Source organism: Nerophis ophidion, linkage group LG18, assembly GCF_033978795.1.
Source record: "Nerophis ophidion isolate RoL-2023_Sa linkage group LG18, RoL_Noph_v1.0, whole genome shotgun sequence".
NCBI lineage: Eukaryota > Metazoa > Chordata > Actinopteri > Syngnathiformes > Syngnathidae > Nerophis > Nerophis ophidion.
The window spans coordinates 20,147,328-20,160,938 of NC_084628.1; positions in this window are offsets into that span (position 1 = coordinate 20,147,328).

Consider the following 13,611-nt stretch of genomic DNA (forward strand, 5'->3'; position numbering starts at 1 on the left):
TGTAAGTCAGGGTCAGTGCACGTAAATCAATTGATTGATTGATTGATTGATTGATTGAAACTTTTAGTATTAGATTGCACAGTTCAGTACGTATTCCGCACAATTGAAAACTAAATGGTAACACCCAAATAAGTTTTTCACCTTGTGTAAGTCGGAGTCCATGCACGTAAATTTATTGATTCATTGATTGATTGATTGATTGAAACTTTTATTAGTATATTGCACAGTTCAGTACATATTCCGTACAATTGAACACTAAATGGTAACACCAGAATAAGTTTTTCACCTTGTGTAAGTCAGGGTCAGTGCACGTAAATCAATTGATTGATTGATTGATTGATCGATCGATTTATTGAAACTTTTATTAGTATATTGCACAGTTCAGTACATATTCCATACAATTGACCTAGCATGTTAATGCAGGTGTAATTTTGCTTTTGTCACATTTATCAAATATTGGTTTCTGCTTTGTTTCTTTGGTTACAGAGTAGATTTTTTCTCATGTAGTGCAATCCCATTCAGGAGTTATTTTGCTGATTACTTCAAATTAACTTGTTTGTCATGAGTAGCCAATTAACAGCCAAAGGGGGAACCAATTATTACACACCAATTGTTACTTTGAACCATTTATACACATCATCAAATGGTACGCTTACAAACGTGACTCCAGCACGTTTCGTATAGGTGTTCACTCTGGGTTGTTAGGTGTTGTGCATGGTTTGATTTAAGCAAACAATCACTGGGAAATATGGGTGTAGTCCACTTGACCATGCCCATAATTGGAAACCCCATCTGGATGTGTTGAACAGTGTGGCACTGGGTGCTCTATTTTGTCCATCAGGAAGTGATATGGTTAACACTAGATTTGGGCCTTGATGTTTCAGTGTTATTTGACTTTTAAAGAACTTAGCTTCTTCGCTATCTAGTAATTCATTCATTCATTCATTATCAATAGACAAACTTGAGCAACTAAACACATATTTACACAACTATGCTTGACAAGGAACAGGATGAAGAAAATCTTATATTTCCTGCCCCCTTCAACATAATAAGTAGTCTTTACTTAATGGATTCATTCATTCATTATCAATAGACAAACTTGAGGAACTAAACACATATTTACACAACTATGCTTGACAAGGATCAGGATGAAGAAAATCTTATATTTCCTGCCCCCTTCAACATAATAAGTAGTCTTTACTTAATGGATAGCCCAGATTCACAAGCATACAAACCAAACAAATACATCCAAAAACAACAACAAAAAATAATATACACCTCACAGGATGACAAAAGAACAAATACAAAACCATACACAAAATAAGTAGAATAATACATATAATATATACTATAATATAATATATGTAGTGTCCATTTTCCCCTGTATTGTATGGCCTGTGAGATACCACCAGGAATTTGGTCAGTCTGTTCCCGTGGTGGGAATCCTTTGAAGTTTCTTACAGGAAATAGTGTTGTGGAGGTGGTATTGGAAGCTATCGTAAACATCAGTGATTCATTTTAGGCCCACAAGACTATCTATGGGACACAGATTGTTATATTTAGACCTGGGTGTTAGGATCAGATCTATCGAACAGACAGCATAGTCCGTTGTTCTTGCCTCGGCATTTCCGGTTTGTCGTTTAACGCGGCTGCACTTGTAATGTTCATGTACATTTTTACTAAATCTATTACATTGTGTCCGTGGACGTTTTTTTTTTTCCATACATTTCTTTGGTCTGTTTTTAATTGTTACATTTTTCCTTTCCACTAGTCCTGCGCTTTATGGATGACAAGCACAGGGGTTTTTGAGTTCAATGTGGAATAATGATCCTATAGTCTTTCTTTCTTTATTTTATTTTGAACATGAACACACTTACAGTATTTCACACAGTTTCATATCATTTCACTTTACATCATGTCCAAAAAGGAGTAGGAAGAAGCAAAACCTATTTAATCCTTACCCCTTTCCCACTTCAGAGCGCTTACAAATACATAGAACCATTTACTGACCTTTTATAATAAAATAACATCTGTGAATTAGTATACACAACAGTTTTGTAACATTTAATCAATTAATTTAGTCATTACCAACATACTGAGATGCAGAAATATCTTATTTTCAATAAGGTTGAAAGTATTTCTCATAATTCTTCTTCTTTGTACTTTGTAAGCACTATTAATTTAAACAAGCTGTTAAACTGGATCATATCAGTATAATGTTTAACTTCTTTACTTAATCCATTCCATAATTTAATTCCACATACTGATATGCTAAAGGTTTTAAGTGTTGTACGTGCATACAAATGTTTTAAATTAGATTTCTCTCTAAGGTCATATTTCTCCTCTTTAGTTGAGAATAATTGTTGTACATTCTTTGGTAGCAGGTAATACTTTGCTTTGTACATCATTTTAGCAGTTTAGCAAACTTCAATATTTTTACTCAATAAATAAATTGCATGTTCTCTATATCCAACATTATGTATCAGTCTAATTGATCTTTTGTGTAATACCGTTAATGAATGTAGCGCACATTTATAGTTATTTCCCCATATTTGAAATGTTTTTTGCCACCTTATGTTGTATATTTTGTATATGAGATTTCCAGTTCATTTTATCATTAATTATAATCCCCAAAATCTGATTACTTTTACCCTTTCAATATCTACTCCGTCTATTTGTATTTGTGTATGATGCTCTTTTCTATTGTTACCAGATAGCATTATTTTTGTTTTACTGATGTTCAACGAGTCTGTTTTTATCAAACCATTTTTTATTTGTTCATTTCTTCTGCTATTATTTGTATGTTCTCTCCTGAACAGAAAGCAGTTGTGTTGTCTGCAAATAAAACTAACTTCAAGTCCTTTCTAATTTCACAAATTTTGTTTATAGAAAAATTAAACAATCTTGGTCCCAGTATTGATCCCTGGGATACACAACAAGATATATCTAGCCGTCTTGACCTATTTTCACCCATCTTCACATATTGATTCCTGTTGGTTAAATAGTTTCTTATTCTTGATTAAATGATTTACAAAATGAGGTCCATTGTCACTTGATAGATTTAGTTATACTCTATCTTGGTATTATATCTTTGCATAATGCTTTTGCTAATGTTAGCACATCTGCTTTTCCTTTAGAAAATATTTCTACCCACTTTGAAAATGCATCTGAATTGAGTAATGTGGACCCCGACTTAGACAAGTTGAAAAACTTATTGGGGTGTTACCATTTAGTGGTCAATTGTACGGAATATGCACTGAACTGTGCAATCTACTAATATAAGTTTGAATCAAGCAATCAATCTACTATGACCAGACAATACTGTTTTTCTTCACTCCTATTTAGTTCAATAAAATCCATACATAGATGTTGGGAACGGGTGTTGTGGTTTGGGGAATTGGCCTCACACAGGTCATGTATTCCTTACAAAAAAATTTTGAATAAGAATAAAAGCTGGAGGTAGTATAGTTAATCTGTATAAGGGTCACCATCCCTCCTTTTGAGGCATGAGTACAATCATGGCTCAATACTGCGGCCCACTTATACAGATGTCTGGTAAGATTGGTTTATTGTCTGGACATACATAGATGTCTTCTCTGTTCCGTTTTTTATGTATTTATTTATTTATTTTTTATCCTTTCATCTTTTTCTTTTGGAGTACTTTGTTGTTGCATGCCTTTTAGTATATCATTATTCATGCCACTAGTTTGTAGTTTAAAAACTTGAATTTCTTCTTCTGCTGTTTGTTTTGCTGTTTTGTTCGCAAACGTGATATTGCATCCGTTCCTTTGGTGTGTGCCGCACATTTTGACATTGCTATTTTAGCCTGTAACTCTACCGCTTTTAATCATTCTTTTAATAGTTATCCATGTGTTTACAGGTTTTCCTGTTAACATAATCATTCCTCTATTTTGCCAGTGTTGTGCAAATGCATGTACTGTTGTGCAAATGCGTGTACTGTTGTGCAAATGCGTGTACTGTTGAGAATTTATGTGTGTATTGTGGCATTTTGATCTTTTATTAATTTACATACTTTTGTGCTACTAGTTGTGCAGCTTGCATTGAGTAATTTGATGGTCATTTGATAGCTTCAGTTGCTGTAACAACCGCACATCATATTCTATTTTTATTTCACAAAATGCTGCTTTATCTTCTAAATTCCACTCTACAGGTGTTGACATTTGTAGATCTTTTTCATACATTAATTTACTTAATGGAGCTACTATTTCAGCATAATTTGGTATCTAACTTCTACAGTAATTAGTTGATCCTAAAAATTACATTATTTGCTTATTTGTTTGTGGTTTTTGTACTTGTAGTACTGCTGTTTTTCTACTTTCCACAATAGTGCGTCCATCTTTGTTCGGAGAATGTCCTAGATGTTTTACTTCTGTTTTGCATAATTGAACTTCTGTTTTGCTTACTTTGTGTCCTTTACAATGTAAATGATTTAATAAGGCTAATATATCTTTTCTACAGGTTTCCTTATTTGGTGATGCTAATAACATGTCATTTACGTATATCAGGACTTTTGTCCTCCTCCTGGAGGGTCAAATTTGGACATGCTTGCATGTATTGCTTGTGAATAGATTGTCGGACTTTCCACATACCCTTGAGTCTTGTATAGGTGTATCTTTTCCCTTTATAAGTAAATGCAAACAAAAATGGACTTTCTTTATGTATTGGTACCGAGAAGAATGCATTACTGATATCAATCACTGTGATATGTGTCCAAATCCTGCATATGATGTTTAAAATTACAGCATTTATTGTCCTAATAAACACTAGTCAATATTCCTAATTCAAATTTTATACTTAGTACTTCATGTAATTTTAAGTAACATTTTAAACCCACTAAAACTGTCTAGGTGAATTAAACTATAATTTTATAACTCAGAAGAGACATTCTTCAATTACTTTAAATTTTTTATTTGTAATTATTATTCAACAATATTCAAAGCAAAACATTGTAATGGTTATAGTAATTCTCCTGCCCTTGCACCGACTGAGAAAATAGTGCTATTTACTCAGCACATCATTTAAATGTCATTATTTTACTGATTCTTGCGTCTTGGGCTTTTTAAACTATCATTTGTGTCTGTCAGTTACATTCCAGTAGGCTGTCATGCCACACTTTTCACTTGTGCACTCTAACTTCCTGTCGTGTGCAATATACTACAAAATAAAAGCATGCATTTATTCCTGTTCGTTTACAACTCGCATACTATCAAAAGTCTAAAGCTAACTGTTAGCTGTTGTGATTGCCATGCCTCCTTTTATATTCTATCTTATGCCATTATCTTATCTTAGCTCAGCACCCAGATGTACTGTGTACTTGCAAATATCAAAAAAAATTAATAATACAACCTAAGAATTGTATTACGCATAATACATCTATTTTCAAACCTCCACTCCTAGTGCGCCATACACACACACACACACACACACAAGTGTGTGTGTGCGCCTTATCCCAAAAGATAAGGCGAACAACACTCAAAGAGCGTCTTTCTTTTTTTTTTTTTTTTTTTCCTCAGGACAGTCTTGTACAAAGTGTCCTTTCCCAAAACACCATCATGCAGTATAATTGGTGTCGTTGTCATTGTTATCTAATATTTTGGTTGGCTGCATTCTCTTTGGGTCCCTTTCTGATCTTATATATATATTGTTGGTTGTTCCAATACGCTTTCACTGTATGGCGGTGGATTTTTTGTTTTGTTTTGTTTTTTTGTTCAAGGCTAATCTGCATTATGTTATTGTTGAAGCGCTGGTTGTGGTGGCTTCGGTCTGTACCTCTTCCTCACTATCTTCCCCTACAATTTGCCTATTTCTTCTCTTAACTGGGCCTATCTCATAAGCTCCCTGGCGCGGCCACTGCTGCTGCCCACTGCTCCCCTCTCCTCCCAGGGGGTGAACAAGGAGATGGGTCAAATGCATAGGACAAATTTCACCACACCTAGTGTGTGTGACATTCATTGGTACTTTACTTTTTACTTTAACTTTCATCTCTCTTAGCCCTTTATTTTTCCTCTTCTTCTTTCCTAAGCTAATAAAAATGTATACCTCTTTATTTTGCTATAAATATAAACTCTTATTATAGTTATTAATCTAGGTTTTTATTTGTTCCATTATTTTAAAAATATACATATATATATTTGCATATATAACAGCGCTGTTTATATACACAAACATACATGTAATCTTCAGTCTACATTCTCTTAAATTCTTATTTCAATATCCCCACATTATCTGTCGTACGCATTAGTTTATTCCATTTTGCATTAAATTATTCTTATACATATATATTTATATGTATATATATTGATTTCTTCCCACTTCTTCATCTATTTTTACTTCTCTCTCTTTCTCCACAGTACTCACAATAAAACTTACATTTAATACACCTATTTCTCTCCTTAACAACACATCAATTCAAAACGAATTAGTCTTATAAAATACAACAAGGTCAACAACAACCCAAAACCATATGTCATGCGTCTTTCTTAATCTTTTAACTTAGTATGACCTTATGATCACTCTGGTCATTTTCTTTGTCTTTTGGTGTAGTCTTTGGAGATTTCGATGTGTCCTGACCTAGTCACGCGTAGTAACCTTGATTGTTGTCTTTTTTGTCAGGACAATCTCGTACAAAATGTCCTTCTTTTCCACAACACCAACATGCAGTAGGGTGCCACTGCTGTTGTTGTCGTTGTTGTCCTCTACCTAAGTTCCATCTACCTCGACCTGGACGTCCTCGTCCTCTAAACTGTCGTCTACCTCGCCCTCTATTTTGGTTGTAATATATTTCGCTATTTCCCTGCCTGTAGTAGAATGTGTCAGTATTTGCTTTGGCCTTCTTTCTATTTGTAACTTTTTCTGCATGTAATGCATGAGTTGTGTATTCATCCAATGTTCCTGTGGGCAATCCAATGTAATGTTTGTTCACCCACTCATGTATGGCTTGTCTGCAGTTTGCATGCAGAATATTTTTTAATTGTTGTTGGTAAGGTCCCTGTGGATCAGCATTTTCATTTAGTCCACTGTGTTGTTTAAATGCTTTTTCCAGTCTTTGTTTATAATCTTCAAATGTTTCTTCATTTTGTTGTTTTGTTCTTCCCAATTCAATGTAATTCGCTCTCTTTTGAAACCTTTGTTCTACTCGTGTCATTAGGTCTCGCACTCTATTACTTAGGTCGTCATGGTCATGCTCTAATGGTATTTTTCTTCCGTCTTGCATATCTAATCCCATGGGACCCCAATTGCCTCTTACTTGTTGCCATTTCGGCCCCAATGCAGTCATCCAGGCAGTCTGTGTCTCTATCCCGTTAAGGTGATAGGATCTGCGGAGGTTTTCCATTCCCTCGAGAAACTGTCTTACGTCCTCGGTGTATGGTGTTACATCTTTTAATGCTTTTTTAACATCACTTACTTTGAGGCTTTCGGTAAATTTTACTGCTTCCCAGTCTTTACACTTTAACTCGTCTTTTGGACTAACCTTTGGTTTACTTGTCCCCTTTCCCATTTTGAGAATTTGGAGTAATCCGTCGTCCCCTACAGAGCCGAACTTTTAAGGATTACTTTTTTCTTTGTTGTAAGATAGTGGTTTAATTTATTATTGTGGTACACGTCGCTTCTGCTGGAGGTTTTATCCCCCAGTGGAGGTGTCATACATAGAGTTTCCACAATAACCCACTATTACTTCTCACAACTTTGGTATGGAATGATAGCCTAGTGGCGATCACTCCCACACACTCTCACGTTCACACCTTTCACACTCCTTCTACTTGAATTTTCGGATCCCGAGGACTCAGTCGTCCTTTTATGGCCTCTTCTGTTTTAGAATTGTCGGTTTTTGCGTGGACTCCGAGGTCCTTAATTTGGCTTATTTTCAATGTTTAATCTTAAAGAATTTCCATTCTTTGTGGACTGTGCCGTCTTTCTGATTCTTAGGCCTTTTTACCTGTTTAGAGCCTAGGATTTACAGGGTTTGTTTTTGCATCGTTAACCCTTAGTCGCACGCTTTTCTATGCATCGCAACCCCTTAGTTACACGCTTCACACCTTTTACACTTGTTTTACTGAATTTTCTGTTTCCGCGGACTCAGTCATCCTTCTTTGAACTCTTTACCTGTTTAGAGCCTAGGATTCACAGGGTTTGTTTTTGCGTCGTTAACCCTTAGTCACACGCTTTTTCTATGCATCGCAACCCTTAGTTACACACTTTTCCCATGCGTCGTAACCCTCAGTTACACGCTTTTTCTATGCGTCGCTTTTTTCTTTTATGCGTCATAACCCTCAGTTACACGCTTTTTCTCTTTGTAATTCAAAATGTACTCAGTGAAATCTGCGTTCCTTCCTCTTGTCCTCGGTTTCCGTCAGTCATTCCGATCCCAGCCCGGGGTGAAGAAAATCAGCTCCTCAATGGGAGATGTGGGTGCCATGGTCTTCCAATTTTACTCACCCGGCTGGAATCGTCAGACTTGTTGGGATCCGGCTCGAAGGACCAAGAAGATATCAGGTTCAAACACTGGTGACATCTATTAATCAGACAAGAAGCAAGGAATCAAGCAGACAGAGAGTTAAATAGGGCTCATGAGGAGAACGCGGGCACTGCACACTTAGTCACAGTCTCGCCCTACGCTCTAAAGTCCAGTTGCCGCGTTCTCCTAGTCAACATCACTGAAGCTGCCTCTAAAAGGAGTGGTCACATATATTATGCAAAGCAGGACCAGGACGCATAGTACGTGACGGAAAAGTGATTTTGCCTTGTCGCCGAGTTCGTCCGCGTGTTGTCATCTTATCTTCGTTGAGATCATTGAAGTCTCTGTCTCGTCTGCGTGCTGTCATCCCATCCATGCCAAAGTCTCCGAAGTCCTTGGCTGCCAGTGAGCCAAAACTATGATAACATCATGTGGCTGAGGCCACCGCTCAGACAAGAAGTTTTGTCCTTGCATAGATCAGAAAAAAAGTCTAACTTGAGCACAATAGCTAATAACTAAAGCAACAGACTTTAAGCATTCTAAAGTTAGTGTGATAATATATACATAATTATTCTAACAGTTTGAACATCAAATATCTTGTCTTTGTAGTACATTGAATTGAAAATGGGTTGAAAAGGATTTGCAAATCATTGTATTCTGTTTATATTTACATCTAACACAATTTCCCAACTCATATGGAAATAGGGTTTGTAAGTTACCTAAAGTTTAAGATATGAGCTTCCACGCAGACAGAGTGTGACGACAGACCAAAGCGTTTACTGAGTTTCTTTTATTCTGTAGCCTTAAACGTTCAGGAAATGGCAGAAATGGGATAAAGAGCAAGAGATTACATCTTGGGGCTGAGCCTGAGCTTGTGTGCGTGTATTCCATCCATCCATCCATCTTCTTCCGCTTATCCGAGGTCGGGTCACGGGGGCAACAGCCTAAGCAGGGAAACCCAGACTTCCCTTTCCCCAGCCACTTCGTCTAGCTCTTCCCGGGGAATCCCGAGGCGTTCCCAGGCCAGCCGGGAGAAATAGTCTTCCCAACGTGTCCTGGGTCTTCCCCGTTGCCTCCTACCGGTTGGACGTGCCCTAAACACCTCCCTAGGGAGGCGTTCGGGTGGCATCCTGACCAGATGCCCGAACCACCTCATCTGGCTCCTCTCGATGTGGAGGAGCAGCAGCTTTACTTTGAGTTCCTCCCGGATGGCAGAGCTTCTCACCCTATCTCTAAGGGAGAGCCCCGCCACACGGCGGAGGAAACTCATTTTGGCCGCTTGTACCCGTGATCTTATCCTTTCGGTCATGACCCAAAGCTCATGACCATAGGTGAGGATGGGAAACGTAGATCGACCGGTAAATTGAGAGCTTTGCCTTCTGGCTCAGCTCCTTCTTCACCACAACGGATCGGTACAACGTCCGCATTACTGAAGACGCCGCACCGATCCGCCTGTCGATCTCACGATCCACTCTTCCCTCACTCGTGAACAAGACTCCTAGGTACTTGAACTCCTCCACTTGGGGCAGGGTCTCCTCCCCAACCCGGAGATGGCACTCCACCCTTTTCCGGGCGAGAACCATGGACTCGGACTTGGAGGTGCTGATTCTCATTCCGGTCGCTTCACACTCGGCTGCAAACCGATCCAGTGAGAGCTGAAGATCCCGGTCAGATGAAGTCATCAGGACCACATCATCTGCAAAAAGCAGAGACCTAATCCTGCGTTCACCAAACCGGAACCCCTCAACGCCTTGACTGCGCCTAGAAATTCTGTCCATAAAAGTTATGAACAGAATCGGTGACAAAGGACAGCCTTGGCGTAGTCCAACCCTCACTGGAAATGTGTTCGACTTACTGCCGGTAATGCAGTCCAAGCTCTGGCACTGATCGTACAGGAAGCGGACCACCACAATAAGACAGTCCGATACCCCATACTCTCTGAGCACTCCCCACAGGACTTCCCGAGGGACACGGTCGAATGCCTTCTCCAAGTCCACAAAGTACATGTAGACTGGTTGGGCAAACTCCCATGCACCCTCAAGAACCCTGCCGAGAGTATAGAGCTGGTCCACAGTTCCACGACCAGGACGAAAACCACACTGTTCCTCCTGAATCCGAGGTTCGACTATCCGGCATAACCTCCTCTCCAGTAGACCTGAATAAACCTTACCGGGAAGGCTGAGGAATGTGATCCCACGATAGTTGGAACACACCCTCCGGTCCCCCTTCTTAAAGAGAGGGACCACCACCCCGGTCTGCCAATCCAGAGGTACCGCCCCCGATGTCCACGCGATGCTGCAGAGTCTTGTCAACCAAGACAGCCCCACAGCATCCAGAGCCTTAAGGAACTCCGGGCGGATCTCGTTGCCACCGAGGAGCTTTTTAACTACCTCAGCGACCTCAGCCCCAGAAATAGTAGAGTCCACCACAAATTCCCCAGGCACTGCTTCCTCATAGGAAGACGTGTTGGTGGGATTGAGAAGGTCTTAGAAGTATTCCTTCCACCTATCCACAACATCCGCAGTTGAGGTCAGCAGAACACCATCCGCACCATACACGGTGTTGATAGTGCACTGCTTCCCCTTCCTGAAGCGGCGGACGGTGGTCCAGAATCGCTTCGAAGCCGTCCGGAAGTCGTTTTCTATGGCTTCCCCAAACTCCTCCCATGTCCGAGTTTTTGCCTCAGCGACCGCTGAAGCCACACACCGCTTGGCCTGTCGGTACCTGTCCACTGCCTCCGGAGTCCTATGAGCCAAAAGGACCCGATAAGACTCCTTCTTCAGCTTGACGGCATCCCTCACCGCTCGTGTCCACCAAGGGGTTTTAAGATTTCCGCCCCGACAGGCACCAACTGATATGCCACCAATAGAGTCCCCAGAACACCAACTGGACATTAACCCTCCAAAGTGGAGTGAGGTGGAGAGAATTGTACGACGAGCTAGAGCAGCATCCTCTCCTGGGCCCAATGGAATTCCATACCGATTTTATAAGAAAACTCCAGAGGTTTTACACTTTCTATGGAGGCTGATGAAGGTGGTGTGGCAGAAACAAGCAATTCCAACTGCATGGCGGAGGGCAGGAGGCATCCTGATCCCCAAGGAAAAGGACTCTGTGGACATCAGCCAGTTTCGCCAAATCAGCCTTCTCAATGTTGAAGGCAAAATCTTCTTCAGTGTAGTGGCTCACAGGCTGTCCACCTACCTGGAAAAGAACCAATACATTGACACTTTGGTACAAAAAGCAGGGATTCCAGGGTTCTCGGGGTGCCTGGAGCACACGAACATGATATGGAGTCAAATTCAAGCTGCCAAGAAGGGTGGAAGAGACCTCCATGTTGTGTTCTTGGACCTAGCAAATGCCTTTGGGTCAGTTCCTCATGATCTCCTCTGGGTGGCATTCCACTATTTCAGTGTCCCGGATTCCATAACTGGTCTAGTCAAAGCCTATTTCCAGGACCTACAGCTATGCCTGACAACTGGTGGGTGTACCACAGCATGGCAGCGACTCGAAATAGGAATAATGGCAGGGTGTACCATCTCACCTCTTGCTTTTACAATGGCTATGGAGGTCATCATCCGGGCCTCTAAGTGGGTGGTAGGAGGTCAAAAGATTAAATCCGGTCTTCGTCTTCCCTCCATCAGAGCCTATATGGATGATATGACCATCCTCACCACAACCAAGGCGTGTGCTAGGCGGCTGCTGAACAAACTGCAAGAAAACATCCAGTGGGCCCGGATGGAAATAAAACCAAGCAAATCCAGAAGCATCTCAGTGGTGAAGGGGAAGCTAATGGAACATCAATTCTGTGTGGGTGAGGAGGCTATACCAACAGTGTCTGAGAAGCCTGTCTGAGTCTTGGGCGTTGGTATCATGCCACCCTCAAGGACACGGGGCAGGTGGACCAGCTCAAGCAGGACACTATAACTGGCCTTGAAAACATCGATAAGACCATGCTCCCTGGCCGGTTGAAGCTGTGGTGCCTCCAATTTGGGTTGCTACCCAGGCTTTTGTGGCCTCTGACCATCTATGACGTACCAACCACAAAGGTAGAAAAGTTGGAGAGGACGGTTAGTGCATTTGCTAGGAAGTGGCTGGGTCTTCCCAAATGCTTCAGTAACATCGGACTGTATGGAAGAGGTGTTCTGGAGCTTCCTGTTTCCAGCCTAGTAGAGGAGTTTAAGTGTGCAAAGGTAAGGCTGGAAATGACGCTAACAGAGTCTCGTGACCCATGCGTTGCCCAAACAGCTCCTACCTTGGTGACCGGAAGGAAATGGACTGCAGCGGCAGCTACTCTGCAAGCAAAGGAGGATCTTAGGCACAGAGACATCATTGGCCTCGTGCAGCAGGGAAGAGGAGGCCTTGGCTTTAGTGAGAGCAGACCGTTGTGGCATAATGCGGCTCCAGCTCAGCGACGACGGCTGGTTGTAGAGGAGGTACGTCAGCATGAGCAGGCAGCAAGATGTGCAAAGGCTATCTCACAAGTTAAGCAAGGACAGTGGATGAGCTGGGAAGGAGTTGAGAGGAGAAGGCTCTCATGGAGGGAGCTGTTGGGCATGGAGGCAGTTCACATCAGCTTCATGTTACGCTCCACTTATGATGTCCTTCCCTCCCCCTCCAACCTCAAACAGTGGTATGGAGAGGACCCTACATGCCCCCTATGTCCATCTCCAGCTAACCTCAAACACATTCTCGTTGGCTGCAAGACAAGTCTGTCACAAGGGGGCTACACCTGGCGGCACAACCAGGTTCTGAAGTGCCTAGCAGCCACGTTAGAGGCCAGAAGAGCGAAGATCAATGCCCTGCCCCCGCCAAAAGTACATCCTACAGCCACAAGAGAGTTCATCCGAGAAGGTGCAGAGTCCACCAAAGGCCATATAACAGACATAGGCCAGCTCGGAAGGGCTCGTGACCGGAAAATGGCGGTGGATCTTGATCAAAAGCTCTGCTTTCCTTCAGAGATAGCCATGTCAAACCTCAGACCAGACATTGTGCTCTGGTCCTCCTCACTGCGTATTGTGTATAAAATAGAACTCACGGTTCCCTGGGAGGCTGCTGTGGGGGAGGCATTCGAACGCAAAAGCCTTAAGTACACCGAACTGGCAGCTGATGCTGAGCAGAATGGATGGAAAGCCAAG